This window comes from Theobroma cacao, unplaced genomic scaffold, assembly GCF_000208745.1.
Source record: "Theobroma cacao cultivar B97-61/B2 unplaced genomic scaffold, Criollo_cocoa_genome_V2, whole genome shotgun sequence".
Lineage (NCBI taxonomy): Eukaryota > Viridiplantae > Streptophyta > Magnoliopsida > Malvales > Malvaceae > Theobroma > Theobroma cacao.
The window spans coordinates 3,787-21,435 of NW_017234819.1; the positions used below are offsets into that span (position 1 = coordinate 3,787).

Consider the following 17,649-nt stretch of genomic DNA (forward strand, 5'->3'; position numbering starts at 1 on the left):
TGGGCCTCTCATTACACTTTTAAGCGCAATTAAAACATAGGTCAACTTAGAGAACTATAGGTTAAGTTTATTAGTATAAATAGGATATTTTTAAGAACATTAGGGTAAATGACCTAGGGAGATTCAAGAAGCTAGAAGTGGAGGCTGAAACTTGGAGAGTAAGGCGGCAAATATTTGTTTTTTTTCTTCCTTGGCATTTATTTTTCTTGTTACTCTCAATTGTTGAAATTATTATAATATTATTTGTCTTTGCAATGAGTAGCTAATTTTCTCTTTCTAGGATTGTAATTGAACTCACATGTAATCTAAATTTTTAATTTTTTTCTTACGTATCTTTAATGGGATTTGAATTGCTTATTCCAATTTGTTCTTAATGCCTTTAATTGCTTGGCCACCAATCAAATTGATTTAGGAACTTAAAAAAAACTTGGGAAAGGGAGTTTAATGTAGACTAAAATTGGGATAGCATATGATCATATTACTTGATTTGCGTATAGGATAAGGATATACCTATAGGCTATATGTAGTCAGATTAGAGCTATAACTTAATGAATTTATTTTAATTTCAATTCACATAGGGATATAGTGTTTTGATTAAAATAGATATTTTTATAAGATGAGTCAGAAGACCCTTATAAATAATTTACGACTCTAGGTTAGCAATTCAACCTATTGAAATAAGTTAAGGAAGAGAGGTAAGATTTAGATGAAATGTGAGGGATATTGTAATCCTTAGCTTGTTTGATTTGATATTTACTCAAGTTATTATTATTTTTATTTTTCTTAGTTTAAATTTTGGTTAAGTATTTTTAGTTAGTTAATTTAATTATTCGATATTGATTGTTTGCATAAGATTAAATTGTTATAAGTTTAGTATTTAGTAAAGTTTTAGATCAATTGTCTATGGGATCGATACTCTGCTTGCTTATATACTATATATTCGATACGTATATTTGCGTTGTAGAATTTTAACTGACAATGTCCTACCTTATCTCTTTATCTCGATTTATAAAATTTTTTCCTTATCTTACTCCCTTCGAATGTAACTCGAGGTTTCTACATTCAAATGTAATTAGAATTAGGATAAATTAGTAATTGAATTTGGGAAAAATTGACAATGGAGATCCAAGGTGCCAAGGAGGACAAGGAGATTACAAGCAGATTTTAAAGATTCTTATATGTAATCCCTTAGGTTTGATCAGGTTAGTTCCCTTTGATGGCTCAAGAAAATTGGTATAGTTAAAGTTCATAATCATCCAAAGTAGTTTGCATGTGATAGATTTATTTTATACAATTTAATAAATGCTATGCAATGCAAAGTAGTATGCATGTGATAGATTTATTTTATACGATTTAACAAATGCTATGCAATGCAAAGTAGTATGCATGTGATAGATTTATTTTATACGATTTAATAAATGCTATGCATGCAAAGATGAGACCTTAATAAAATCGAAAACAAAATCCCTCATCATATATTGAGTCACATGACATGCATGACCAAATTGCCTTCCACCATATAGCAAGATAACTTGGCTACTTTTTTAATCAAAGACTTGTTGAGCACACTTAAGGTCACACTTTTACATGAATATGGTCGAGCTATTGGTGGGTCTTACTCAACTGGTTTCATCAAATCCGGATGCTTGAAAACTTGATCATTATGGAAACTAGAGGCAAAGGCTAGTCGAAACGTGTATAATATATTTAGGCAATGTGTTGTCACCTAATTGATCTAGAAGTTGTATAGAGATACAATTCGTAAGCTTAGTTACCTACCTAATCCACCTATCATGGTTTGTTGAACACACTTAAGGCCATGACTGGATGGATGGGATCCTAACCCACTAAGAGAATCATAATAAAGATCTCTGGAGGTGATATGGAGGGTTATCATTTTGTAGAAAATAGTAGGAGAACTATTTAAAATTTTAAAACCTTGTTTTAAATAGTTTATGCATATTATTTACCAATTGCTTTATCTATTCAAACATGTTTATATACATTACAAATGGCTAAAAATCTATGACTATGGTACATTTTGGATGCAAATCAAACTCATTAGACCAAACCCTTTTGAAAGGTACCAAGACTTAAGAAATGTTTTCAACCAAAAGGCTGTTCGTTCCACAATCTCTACCAAACACAATTCATAATTAGGAGTGAGCTTCCATGAGATAGAATTTACATTACCTTAATTATGAATTGGGAAGACAACCATAATAATGGCACTAACTTGGAAATGTTCTCAAACATTTTTATTGTAAAGATGAAAAAAGGAAAGATTAAAAAAATGTTTCCTTGATAAATTTAAAGAAGAAGAAGCCTATAAAAGTTTTTACTTTTGCAAAAGTTTATGATTGAGCTAAAAGTTACTAATATTGTATTAACATCATAGGCATTCGATACTAGATGTTGAATGCATTTAAGTAGTGACATAAAGTGCAAAACAATAGTAGTAAGTCAATGCTTAATATAAATGTTAAGAAAACTGATTACAAATGATCTCGATTATGACATTTGAGTCTTGGTCATTGTAATAAGAATTAGAGTATGAAGATACTCAGATTCTTTTTTTTTTTTGGGAATTGTAAAAAGAGCTAGTCATTCTTATCTACATGACTAAATCACTTTTCATGCAAAAGTGAATGATTTGGTATGTTCAAAAGGTCTTATACATATAGATGAATAAGAACCATTAAACATAAAATAGTATGGCAAATGTTCCTAATTCAATAAGTTTACACAAGACCAAATTAAGATTTTGTCTTGTATACTTAAAGAAATATAATTTGAATTCTTGAAATGTTTAGAGAATTAAAATATAAGATCATATGAGCTATATAGTATGGAGTACTCCTATTAAGATATGATCTTAGTGAAGATTACTCTTACTTATTAATTAATCATTCAAAAGATGAATGTAGATTCATGTGAAATGGAACTTTCTTATGAATAAAATATAGAGATATTTGTTCAAAGAAAAAAACAATTTCGTATAGTGATATGATTTGGTCCATATCTCTCTAGTATATATGTAGCTAATTATATTATACCAAACCAATACGATTCCAAGCGTACGTTGACATGTATGTATGTAACATCACGGAATATTTTAAAGAGTTCAAATATTACTCTCACAAAGGATCTTGGATTTAGTGGGAGCATGATGGCACTAAGAAAGGAGTTTCTTTAGTATTACATAGTTACATTGGAATCTAACTCTTAAGATTTTGCATAGAGATGCTTAATCATATGTATAAGAACTCTATGAATTTAGTAGGTGTAAAGCCCGACCTTATAAAATACTAGTCATGATATACATGTGATGATAGCATGATTGTATACTAGAAGAGTCTTGAAAAATTTACAAAAATCGGTATTGTACCTAGAGGTACAACAAAGTTGATTTAATCCTCAAACCAGATCAAATAGAAATTTTAAGGTGAAATTAAGAATGTCACAGTCCAAGGATGACTCAAAATGGTAATTCGGAGTTTGAGGATCAATTTGGAGTCAAATCAAAATTTTCACTATCTAGGGGCAAAATGGTCATTTGCCACATGAGGACAAAATGATAATTTTTAGAAAAGATTTATTTGTCCCCATTTGACTTATTGGAGTATGATTGGAGTATTGGAGTATGATTTGAGGTTTAGAAGTGAAAAATTTTAATTTCGGTATAATTTAGAGTATAAGGGTAAAATGGTAATTTTGCCACTCCAACGGTAAAATTGTAATTTTCCACCACTAGGATATTTTTCCAGCACATGGTCTTCCTTTATCCTCATTTTTGACCTTTGACTAATCATGTGGTGGAGATAAAATGTTTAAATTTTTAAAATTTAAAAAATAGACCAATAAGAAAATGCCATGTGTCAAGCTTAGGATAATTTAATATTTAACTTAAAAATCAACATAAATCAGCCCATTATTCTTCAAATATTAGGTCAAGCTAGGAAGAGAGAGAAAGAAAGGAAGAACAAACCCTAGGTGAGGAATTTCAAGAGAAAAAGTGTGGAAAATCAAGGAAAACAAGTGAAAAAGGTAAGATTTTTCAACTTAAGCTTGAAATCTATTTTCCTTAAGCATTTCTCCTTATTTTTCATGCTTAAATTATATGTTTTTATGATGAATTGTTGGCTGATCAAAATGGGTTAGGAGAGAGAAAGTTATTAGATTAATTTGATTTTAAGTTATGTTAGTGTTTTTAGTTAGTTTAACATATTTAGAAACAAAACAACAAGAAAAGAATTTATTTTCTCCCACAACCATTAATGGCCGAATTTACCATGTATGACTGAGGATGAGTTTGATTTTTATTCTAAGAGAATTGGTTAAGAAATGATGAATTATGAGCCTAGAAAAATAATGAGAATTTTCGAAGCAAAAATACGAATTTTTACCCACTAGGTGTATTTTAGTAATTTGCTATCGAGACTGATAATTTGCATCACACTGAGAGACATTAAGTCAATTTGGTTGCAATTGAGGTATAGAAACTGAAAAAAAATTAATTTGGTATTAAATTGGACGCATTAGTAATTTAATCGGGTGATAAGATGAATTAGGTCAATACCGAGTTTAGATAGTTACCAGTGCATTTTTGCATTCCATATTATGCATTAGTTTAATTTCAATTTAGTACAAATTTAGTGAATTTCTCGATTTTGTACTGTGTCAAGGTGGTGAGTCCTCCGATAAAGGTAAAGAAATTGCATCTGAGGACCAGTAGACAGAGTGCTTCGAAAGTCTACATTCTAGACATTGTGAGTAAACTATTGTCATTTTAATTATCTAGGGTGGTTTTTAGATGATTTCATGAATTTTATGGAAAAAGGAATTTAAAAAGGTAAATTTTCATGTTTTATGAATAAATGTGTTTCAATGAAATTAAATTATAAATTGTTTTGAAATTAATAGTGATTTTAAAAAATAGAGTACACGGAGACTGTTAATCGTGGCAATTTGATTGTTTAAATTGATTGGCTTATGATAAATCGGGCATGATTGGCTAGTTGGCAATTGTATTGAAATAGAAATTGTTTAGTTGCCTTGAGAGACTGTGAATTACAAAATTGTCATATCATGTTATTGAGTTTTATTGTATGGTGGATTATATATATTAATTAATCATTGCAGTAAGGGGTTTTTGTGGACCAACCTTTTAGAGGGGCACGGTAAACCCCATTATATTCTTACCTCAAACGGAGAGGCGCGTAGGGTATCTCCTGGGGTAAAGCTTAGGGTTCACTTCACGCCAAACCACCACGTGAGGGGGAACTCAGCCAACGCCAAGGAATGGCTATGTTTTCAAAACAAAAACATGATTCATGTGAAATGTGAATTTTAATAGCCTTGGCGGTCTCGGTAGGATGCCTCAGCCAAGGTGTCCCTGAGAATGGATTTGTGGCACGCGCCTAGTTTTTATGAGATTCATAAGCCTCTTTATGTATTTTAAATGAAATGTATTCTAATGCTGTGACCCAGTTTACGATGATTTACTTTATTGTCTCCATGTACTCAATTCTAGATATTTATGATGATGTCTGTTTACTCATTGGGATTTTATAATCTCACCACCCTCCTTTTCACCCATTTCAGGTTTAGTATAGACTATAGATAGCTGATCTCATCGAGGACTACCATTGGATCTGCATTTTCCAAACCGTAGGTTCATAGTCCTCTTTACTTTTGTTTATTCGGGGGCCTTCTTGTTATTGTAAATTAAATTAAATATTTTGGCTTACTGTATTTCAGTATGTATAAATTTATTTAGCTTTTACGCTATAAAAATTATTCACGTATAACTCTATAAATATTGTTTTATAAGAAAATAGAATATTTTCCTTAATATTTCTTTTATTTTCTTATTATATTCAAATAACCGTAATTTCGTTTTAAATGAAGATTTTAGACTTTTAAACTCATTTTGAATATGAATTATGTGTTTTGTACTTGTATATTACGTTTTAGCCAGTTTCNTTTAGACTTTTAAACTCATTTTGAATATGAATTATGTGTTTTGTACTTGTATATTACGTTTTAGCCAGTTTCGAAATTTTTAAGAAAAAAATGACCAAAATACCCATATAAGACGAAAATTAATATTTTATTTATTTTTAGTTGGAAATAGTTTAAAATCTTTTAGAACACGATATTGGACAATGGTCGCTCAGAAGGGAAATGAGAAACTGATAGAAAAGCCTTGCGGGGTTTCGGGTTGACATTTTGGGCAATGAGTGTCTACTTGGACACTGCGGCGGTTGTCACGGGCTCGAGGGGAGTATCGGGTTGTGACAATTCGATTGGTATCAAAGCTTTTGGTTTTAAAGATCAAAGTTTTTAGTTTTAAAGTGGTTTTAAAAATTTACAGTATCAGTGTGGCCCCGGATTAAGTTAGGTTAGGTTGAATAGAATGCATGCATTTGCATATAGAGCCTAAGGTACCTAAACTTGCTCGTATTCTTTTATAGATTATAATGCCTCCTCGACTCAGACGTCCACCTCTCACTAGATCGGTTGGGAGGGCAAGAGGTCGTTCCCAACGTCATCAGCTAGATGTAGTTGGGGAAGAATCGGCTGCGTCTACCATTCGAGCAGCACCTGCTATTGAGCAGGTTGATAGTCCTCCACATCCTCCACCTCCTCAGCCACCTACTGGTATTCCCGCAATGCCTATTGAGGCAGCACAAGCATTGGCAGCTTTCTTTACCGCAATGGCTGGTCAAGCTCAGACTGGTCAAGTTCCACCTATAGTGCCTCCAACTACTCCTTTAGTTCCACCACCAGTACAGGATGTATCCATTTTCAAAAAGCTAAAGGAGGCTAGACAGCTCGGTTGTGTGTCTTTCACGGGTGAGTTGGATGCCACTGTGGCAAAGGACTGGATTAATAAGGTTTCAGAGACTCTCTCTGATATGGGATTAGATGACGACATGAAGCTGATGGTAGCTATGAGTTTATTAGAGAAGAAGGCTCGTACCTGGTGGAATTCGGTGAAGTCCCGTTCCACTACTCCTCAGACATGGTCCGAATTTCTCAGGGAATTTGATGGTCAGTATTTCACTTACTTTCATCAGAAAGAAAAGAAAAGAGAATTTCTAAGCTTGAAGCAAGGAAATCTAACTGTAGAGGAGTACGAGACTCGTTTTAACGAGTTGATGTTATATGTGTCGAATCTGGTGAAATCTGAGCAGGATCAGGCCAGTTATTTCTAGGAAAGGCTCCGTAATGAGATTAGAGAGCGAATGACAGTGACTGGTAGGGAGCCACATAAGGAAGTGGTACAGATGACTTTACGGGCTGAGAAGCTCACGACTGAGAATAAGAGGATTCGAACTGAATTTGCAAAGAAGAGGAATCCTGGTATGTCTCTAGTCAGCCAGTAAAAAGAGGCAAGGACTCAACGACTTCAAGGAGCACTACTTCTATTTTCGTGACATCTCTTTGACCTCTATTTCCACCATCACAGCAGAGACTTTCAAGGTTTAGCAGATCTGTTATGATTGGTTCTAGGAAGAGTTTCGGAGGTTCTGACAAATGCAGAAATTGTGAGAATTATCATAGTGGGCTATGTAGAGGGCCAACAAGATATTTCCAATGTGGACAGACGGGTCATATTAAGAGTAATTGTCCACGGTTAGGATGAGCCACTATAGCTGCATCATCTCCACCAGCTCGCACTGATATGCAAAGGAAAGATTCTTCTGGGTTACCACCGAGACAGAGAGTAACCATACGGTCCGGTGTGGAGAGTAATACCCTGACGCATCCACCTTCGAGACCACAGACTCGAACTTCGATAAGAGTTTTCGCTGTGACGAAAGATGAGGCACGGGTCCGACCTGGAGTAGTGACAGGTATTATGTCTTTATTTGATAAAGATGCTTATGTTTTGATAGATTCTAGCTCAGATAGATCTTATGTGAGTAGGACATTTGCATCAATTGCTGATAGAAACCGTCACCATTAAAGGGAGAAATTGTAGTGCATACGCCTCTAGGAGAATAGTTGATTAGAAATACTTGCTATAGAGACTGTGGGGTAAGGGTAGGTGAGGAAGAATTTAGGGGTGACTTAATTCCTCTAGAGATCTTGGATTTTGATTTAATATTGGGTATGGACTAGTTAACTGCACATCGGGCAAATGTGGATTGTTTCCGAAAAGAAGTTGTTATTCGAAATTCGGAGGGAGCAGAGATTGTGTTTGTAGGGGAACGTCGAGTATTATCATCCTGTGTAATATCAGCCATCAAAGCTTCGAAATTAGTGCAAAAAGGGTATCCGACTTATTTGGCATACGTGATTGATACTTCAAAGGGGGAACCTAAGTTAGAGGATGTCCCAATAGTAAGTGAGTTTCCTGATATATTTCCTGATGATTTACCGGGACTACCTTCTGATCGAGAGCTTGAGTTCCCTATTGATTTACTTTCGGGTACCGCATCTATTTCTATCCCTCGATATAGAATGGCTCCGGCAAAGTTGAAGGAACTGAAAGTCCAGTTGCAATATTTGGTGGATAAAGGTTTCATTCGCCTTAGCATTTCTCCTTGGGGAGCACCAGTCCTATTTGTAAAGAAGAAGGATGGCACTCTTCGATTGTGTATCGATTACTGTCAGCTGAACCGAGTGACCATCAAGAATAAATACCTTTTACCCCGGATAGATGATCTTTTTGATCAGTTACGAGATTCAATGGTATTCTCTAAGATTGATTTGAGATCTGGGTACTATTAGTTGAGGATTAAGGAGCAGGATGTACCCAAGACTACCTTTAGAACGCGTTATGGGCATTATGAGTTTCTGGTGATGTCGTTTGGTTTGACTAATGCCCCGACAGTTTTTATGGATCTTATGAACCGGGTGTTCCATCCATACTTGGATAAGTTTGTGAGAGTATTCATAGATGACATCCTGGTTTATTCGAAAAATGATGATGAACATACTGTCCATTTACGTATTGTGTTGCAAACTTTGTGCGAGAGGCAACTCTATGCCAAGTTATCTAAATGTGAATTCTAGTTGAAGGAAGTGGTTTTCTTAGGACATGTGGTGTCTGGAGCTGGAATTTATGTCGATCCCAAGAAGATTGAGGCAATCTTGCAATGGGAGCAACCGAGAACGGTAACTGAGATTCGTAGTTTCCTTGGCTTAGTCGATTATTATCAGAGATTTGTTCAGGGATTTTCTTCGATAGCAGCTCTTCTGACTCATTTGACTCGTAAAAGAGTTAAATATGAGTGGGATGATGTTTGTGAGAATCGATTTCAGGAGCTAAAGAACCGGTTAACCTCCGCTCTCGTCTTAACACTTCCTGTTAATGGAAAAGAATTTGTGGTATACAGTGATGCATCTAAGTTGGGATTAGGGTGCGTATTGATGCAGGATGAAAAAGTAATAGCTTATGCTTCCTGGCAGTTGAAGAAGCATGAGACGAATTACCCTACTCATGACTTAGAGTTAGCAGTAGTAGTCTTCGCATTGAAGATTTGGAGGCATTATTTATATGGTGAGCGTTGTCGGATTTTTACTGATCATAAAAGCTTGAAATATTTGCTCACCCAGAAAGAGCTTAATTTGAGACAGAGACGATGGTTGGAGTTGATTAAGGATTACGACTTGGTGATTGATTATCATTCGGGAAAGGCAAATGTTATAGCGAATGCTTTAAGTCGTAAATCCTCATCTTCATTAGCAGTACTTCAGAGTTCTTATTTTTCGATATTACTTGAGATAAAATCTATAGGGATCCAGTTGAATAATGGTGAGAATGGAACCCTACTTGCTAGTTTCGTCATGAGACCTTCATTGTTGAATTAGATCAGAGAATTACAAAAATCTGATGATTGGTTGAAACAGGAAGTTCAAAAGCTACAAGATGGAGAAACTAGTGAGTTTAGACTCAGCGATGATGGTACTTTAATGCTTAGAGACCGAATTTGTGTCCCTAAGGATGATCAGTTGAGACGAGCTATTTTGGAGGAAGCTCATTCTTCCACCTATGCTTTACATCCTGGAAGCACCAAGATGTATCGGACTATTAAAGAAAGTTATTGGTGGCCGAGTATGAAATGAGACATAGCAGAGTTTGTAGCGAAATGTCTCACATGCCAACAGATTAAGGCGGAGCATCAAAAATCATCCAGTACTCTTCAACCTTTACTGATTCCTGAATGGAAGTGGGAACACGTGACTATGGACTTTGTATTGGGTTTGCCGCGGACACAGAGTGGGAAGGATGCAATTTGGGTGATTGTGGATAGACTGACTAAGTCCGCTCATTTCTTGGCTATCCATAGCACGTATTCTATTGAGAAACTGGCGAAGCTTATATAAATGAGATTGTGAGACTACATGGAGTTCCAGTCTCTATTGTGTCAGATCGAGACCCTCGATTTACTTCTCGATTTTGGTCGAAATTTCAGGAAGCTCTTGGAACTAAATTAAGATTTAGTACTGCCTTTCATCCGCAGACAGATGGTCAATTTGAGAGAACTATTCAGACCTTGGAAGATATATTACGGGCTTGTGTCATTGACTTTATTGGGAGTTGGGACAGACACTTGCCATTGGTGGAGTTTGCTTATAATAACAGTTTTCAATCTAGTATTGGGATGGCACCATACGAGGCTTTGTATGGAAGGAAGTGCCGAACTCCGCTTTGTTGGGATGAAGTAGGTCAGAGGAAATTGGTGAATGTGGAATTGATTGATTTGACAAATGATAAGGTCAAGGTTATCCGAGAGCAGTTAAAGACAGCTCAAGATAGGCATAAGAATTATTCAAATAAATGAAGGAAAGATTTGGAGTTTGAAGTCGACGATGAAGTTTTTCTTAAGGTTTCTCCTTGGAAAGGTAATAATTTGAAAATTTCAAGTATTAAATCTTATTTGATTATACTATTGTGATAATTTGTGGTATTTATTGGATAATGAAAGGTGTGATTCGATTCGTGAAGAGGGGAAAGCTCAATCCAAGATACATTGGACCCTTTCATATCATTGAAAGGATTGGGCCAGTGGCTTACAGACTTGAATTACCCTCAGAGTTAGATCGGATTCATAATGTCTTCCACGTCTCGATGTTGAAAAAGTATGTTCCTGATCCCTCTCACATTTTAAAGACACCTCCCATTGAGTTGCATGAGGATTTGAAGTTCGAGGTGCAGCCTGTACATATTCTAGATCGAAAGGATTGAGTGCTAAGGAACAAGTGCATTCCAATGGTGAAAGTATTGTGGAAGAATGCTCGAATGTAGGAGATGACGTGGGAAGTCGAGGGCCAGATGAGAAACCAATATCCACATATTTTCTTCGAATCCGGTAAGTGAAATTTTGAGGTCAAAATTTTATTTTAAGGGGGGTAGTGCTGTAACGCCCGACCTTATAAAATACTAGTCATGACATACATGTGATGATAGCATGATTGCATGCTAAGAGAGTCTCGAAAAATTTATAAAAGTCGGTATTGTACCTAAAGATACAACAAAGTTGATTTAATCCTCGAACTAGATCAAATAGGAATTTTAAGGTGAAATTAAGAGTGTCACAGTCTAAGGATGACTCAAAATGGTAATTCGGAGTTTGAGGATCAATTTGAAGTCAAACCGAAATTTTCACTATCTAGGGGTAAAATGGTCATTTGCCACTTGGAGACAAAATGGTAATTTTTAGAAAAGATTTATTTGTCCCCATTTGACTTATTGGAGTATAATTCGAGGTTTAGAAGTGAAAAATTTTAATTTCGGTATGATTTGGAGTATAAGGGTAAAATGGTAGTTTTGCCACTCCAGGGGCAAAATTGTAATTTTCCACCACTAGGATATTTTTCCAGCACATGGACTTTCTTTATCCTTATTTTTGACCTTTGACTAATCATGTGGTGGAGATAAAATGTTTAAATTTTTAAAATTTTAAAAATGTACCAATAAGAAAATGCCATGTGTCAAGCTTAGGATAATTTAATATTTAACTTAAAAATCAGCATAAATCAGCCCATTATTCTTCAAATATTCGGCCAAGCTAGGAAGAGAGAGAAAGAAAGGAAGAACAAACCCTAGGTGAGGAATTTCAAGAGAAAAAGTGTGGAAAATCAAGGAAAACAAGTGAAAAAGGTAGAATTTTTCAACTTAAGCTTGAAATATATTTTCCTTAAGCATATCTCCTTATTTTCCATGCTTAAATTACATGTTTTTATGATGAATTGTTGGCTGATCAAAATGGGTTAGGAGAGAGAAAGTTATTAGATTAATTTGATTTTAAGTTATGTTAGTGTTTTTAGTTAGTTTAGCATATTTAGAAACAAAACAACAAGAAAAGAATTTATTTTCTCCCACAACCATTAATGGCCGAATTTACCATGTATGACTGAGGATGAGTTTGATTTTTATTCTAGGAGAATTGGTTAAGAAATGATGAATTATGAGCCTAGAAAAATAATAAGAATTTTCGTTGCAAAAATACGAATTTTTACCCACTAGGGGTATTTTAGTAATTTACTGTGGAGACTGATAATTTGCACCACACTGAGGGATATTAAGTCAATTTGAGTGCAATTGAGGTATAGAAACTGAAAAAAAAATTAATTTGGGATTAAATTGGACGCGTTAGTAATTTAATTGGGTGATAAGATGAATTAGGTCAACACCGAGTTTAGATAGTTACCAGTGCATTTTTGCATTCCATATTATGCATTAATAGTCTAAATTAGTTTAATTTCAATTTAGCACCAATTTAGTGAATTTCTCGATTTTGTACTGTGTCAAGATGGTGAGTCCTCCGATAAAGGCAAGGAAATTACATCCGAGGACCAGTAGACAGAATGCTTCGAAAGTCTGCATTCTAGACATTGTGAGTAAACTTACTGTCATTTTAATTATTTAAAGTGATTTTTAGATGATGTCATGAATTTTATGGAAAAAGGAATTTAAAAAGGTAAATTTTCATGTTTTATAAATAAATGTGTTTCAATGAAATTAAATTATAAATTGTTTTGAAATTAATAGTGATTTTGAAAAATAGAGTACACGAAGACTGTTAATTGTGGCAATTTGATTGTTTAAATTGATTGACTTATGATAAATCGGGCATGATTGGCTAGTTGGCAATTGTATTGAAATACAAATTGTTTGGTTGCCTTGAGAGACTGCGAATTACAAAATTACCATATCATGTTATTGAGTTTTATTGTATGGTAGATTATATATATTAATTAATCACTACAGTAGGGATTTTTGTGGACCAGCCTTTTAGAGGGGCACGGTAAACCCCATTATATTCTTACCTCAAACGGAGAGGCACGTAGGGTATCTCCTAGGGTAAAGCTTAGGGTTCACTTCACCCCAAACCACCACGTGAAGGGGAACTCAGCTAACGTCAAGGAATGGTTATATTTTCAAAACAAAAACATGATTTATGTGAAATGTAAATTTTAATAGCCTTGGCGGTCTCGATAGGATGCCTCGGCCAAGGTGTCCCTGGGAATGGATTTATGGCACGAGCCTAGTTTTTATGAGATTCATAAGCCTCTTTACATATTTTAAATGAAATGTATTCTAATGTTGTGACCCAGTTTACGATGATTTGCTTTATTGTCTCCATGTACTCAACTCTAGATATTTATGATGATGTCTGTTTACTCATTGGGATTTAATAATCTCACCACCTTCCTTTCCACTGATTTTAGGTTCAGTATAGACTGTAGATAACTGATCTCATCGAGGACTACCTTTGGATTTGCATTTTCCAAACCATAAATTCACATTCCTCTTTACTTTTGTTTATTCGGGGGCCCTCTTGTTATTGTAAATTAAATTAAATTTTTGGCTTACTGTATTTCAGTATGTATAAATTTATTTAGCTTTTACGTTAAAAAAATTATTCACGTATAACTCTATAAATATTGTTTTATAAGAAAATAGAATATTTTACTTAATATTTCTTTTATTTTCTTATTATATTCAAATAACCGTAATTTCGTTTTTAAATGAAGATTTTAGACTTTTAAACTCATTTTGAATATGAATTATGTGTTTTGTACTTGTATATTACGTTTTAGCCAGTTTCGAAATTTTTGAGAAAAAAATGATCAAAATACCCCTGTGAGACGGAAATTAATATGTTATTTGTTTTTAGTTGGAAATAGTTTAAAATCTTTTAGAAAACGATATTTGACAATGGTCGCTCACAAAGGAAATGAGAAAATGATAGAAAAGCCTTGCGGGGTTTCAGGTTGACATTCCGAGCAATGAGTGTCTACCAGGACACCGCGACGGTTGTCACGGGCTCGAGGGGAGTACCGAGTCATGACAGTAGGAGATATTGGAAATGTATTATTCATATGAGATAAAACTACTAAATATGTTTTTCGTTGGAGTTTTACACTTTGTTCTATTAAATGTGTCACGACTCGGTACTCTCTTCAAGCCCGTGACAACCGTCGCGATGTCCCGATAGACAAACTTTACCAAGAATGTCAACTGAAACCTCGCAAGGCTCTAAGATTAGTTTTTTGCCTCCCCTATGAGCAACAGTTACTAAATATCATGTTTTAAAGGAATATAGATGATTTTCAAATCAAAGACAATCAAAAAATAATTTCTACCGTACAGGGGTATTTTGGTCATTTTACCCAAAAATTTCGAAACCTGCTAAAAATACAATATATGAATGAAAAATATACATTTCATATAAAAAAAATAAATCTAGGTGTCTAAATCATCTTTTTTAAGTGAATTTATAACTAATAAAAATATTAAATAAAATATTCCATTTTTATATAAAATAATATTTATAAAATTCTACGTAAACAATTTCTGTAGCATAATAACAAAATAAATTCATATACATAATAACACACAGCGCCAGGGAATACAAAAATATTTTACAATGACATGTGAGCCCTAAAATAACAAAAATAAACAGGACTGTAGACTTACGATTTCTAAGGGTGCAAATCCGAAAGCAAACCCTCGATAAAATCGACTGTTTACAGACTGCTCTGAACCTGAAATGGGTGAAAAGAAGGGGGTGAGTTTTTATAAACCTAGTAAGTAAGCAAAGTTCATCTATAACATGTAAAGCCGAGTAAATGGAGACAATTAAAACATCTCATCATAATATGATTCATAACATTAAAACTCATTTCAACCCATATAAAACAGTTACATTTCATCAAAATAATCAGCAAGGCTTATGACTCTCTTAAAACTTGGCTCGTGCCAAAACTCATACTCGATGACACCTTGCGTCAGGCATTCAACCGAGTTTGCCAAGACTGTTAAAATAACATATACACATAAAACATGTTTTTACGTTTAAAAACATAGTCGTTCCTTGGCGTTGGCTGAGATTCACCCTCACGTGGTGGTTCGGCGTGAAGTGAACTCTAAACTACCTTAGGAGATACCCTTCGCACCTCTCATACTAAGGTAAAATATAACGGGGTTTACCGTGCCCCTCTAATAGGCTGGTCCACGAAAACCCGCCCACTGTAGTAAGCTAATCAATTACCCCATCAAATCAATAAAAATTTCAGTAGTATGACATGGCTAATATGATATTACCCAGCTTATCAAGGTAAAACAAAACAGTTCATATATTCCACACAAACACAAAACCAGCCATTCATGCCATCACATTATCATAAGCCATCAATTCAAACCATATATCAAACACGAGTATATAGTCTCCACTTACTCAATTTCCAAAACCAATATTTGATTTCAAAACAAGTTATAAATCTCATTTCGTTTAACCAACACTTAAATTTTAAAACATAATAATTTACAATTTAAACTCATTATTCTTTAAAACATAAAAACGAGTAGAAACAACTTTAGATAGTTAAGATGAAAGTCTGTTACTCACTATAATAGGAGTACTCCTACTCTTGGTCCTCGGGTACGATATCCTTACCCTTACCAGAGGGCTTACCACCTATACATAATGCACAACAAGTAATTCAATACACTTGTGCCAAACTGTTATAAGACTATTTCAGCTTCTTTATGAATGTATGAAATTGAATGAGAAGTGTTCAAATAATCACTTAAAGATGGTGTTCTACGTAGGTTCAATTGTTGTTGGACTAAAATGGTATTCGACCTAACTCGCACTATAAACTGTTTAATTAGCCAAAACATCCAATTCAACTCCAAATAGATTCATTGCACTTTCGGTACTCCAATAAGTCCGTATACCTCATTAGAAATCAATTCTAAGTCCATTTACTGTAATTTTCTCATTATCGTTCAAGTCGTTTACTAAAGGAACTATACTTTTCGATAACCGTTTTCGATATCCGACATCACGAATCATCAAATACGAGCTAGATAACATGAAATATGACAAAATTCATCTTCAAAATATTCCCTATAGAATTCGGCCAATTAGGGTTTGATAAAGAACATGTTATTTTCTTGCTTGTTTTTCACACCGAATATCACAAAACACTAAAAACGCCTAAATAACATGAGATCTAGCAAAACCCATCCTCAAAACCTTCCCCCCTTTATTCGGCCAGCATGCTTCCATCATGAAAACTTGAGTTTCAACCATAGAAAATGAAAAAGAAAGCATGGGTAAGGTAGATCTTAAGCTAAATTACGAAATCTTACCTCCGATCGCTTCGTTTTTTGAAAATCCAATGAATTTCTCTTGAATTTTTCCTCCTTAGGGTTTTTCTATTCTTTCCCCCTTTGTTCTTTAGCTTGGACAGCAATGAGAGAGTGAATGGGAGCGTTTATGTTGGTTTATAAAGAAAATTATAAAAAAATTAAAACTTGACACGTGTCCCCACTTGATTGGTCCATGGTTAAAACTTAACAATTAAGCATTCTCTTACCACTACATATAATACCTTAATTATCCAAAGTATAAAAATGATAATAGGTGAAATTCATGGGCTTGACAAGTGTCACGGTAGTCAAAAATTTCAAAAATTTCAATTACGTCCTCGTGGACACGTGAAATGACCGTTTTGCCTTATACTCAGAATTAAAATTTTTCACTTCTCAAATTCAAATTATGTTCTAACTAGTCAAACTTGGTCAAAAATCTCGTCCAACATTCCAATTTTACCCTCGGGTGGCAAAATGACCATTTTGCCCCTACATTATAAAAATTCCCGATTGGACTCCAAATCAATCCTCGAACTCCAAATCACCATATTAAGATATTCTAAGGTTCAATAACTCTCAAATACATCCTAAAATCTCTATTTGGACTAGTTCGAGATTTTAATCGACTTAATTGTACCACTAGGTACGATATTGACTTTTAACGATTTTCCAAGGCATCCAAGTATGCAGACATGCTATCAAGTACATGAATGACATGGCAAGTATATTATAGAGCTGAGCTTGACAAAATGGGATCCAAAAAGTTGTATTTAATAGAATGTACAAGTGTACTTATCTCAACACATGAGCATGTTAGTAAGAGTGAATACAATTCTTTGGTGATACAATTACATGGAATGCAATGTGTATACAAACAGCCTGCCAAAATTTAAAAGGGGCGGATGGCCTAATGAAAAGTGACAAATGCATAAGATGCATGCAATATAGTCTAGTTGGAATGGTTTTGAAGGGCAAAAAAAAGACTATGTATGTGTATATAATTAAAGTCATATACATCTTATTAA

The 17,649-nt window shown here is 34.3% G+C and overlaps 1 long non-coding RNA gene across 1 annotated transcript; it reads right to left on the reverse strand.

The window, feature by feature from the left end:
• Positions 1–14,808: 14,808 nt before the first annotated feature.
• On the reverse strand, positions 14,809–16,705 carry LOC108663934. The gene is made up of 3 exons (XR_001930029.1): positions 16,622–16,705; positions 15,873–15,941; positions 14,809–15,009 (listed from the first exon to the last, which is right to left on the reverse strand). It is a non-coding gene; the product is annotated as an uncharacterized LOC108663934 (long non-coding RNA).
• Between the last annotated feature and the right edge of the window lie 944 nt (positions 16,706–17,649).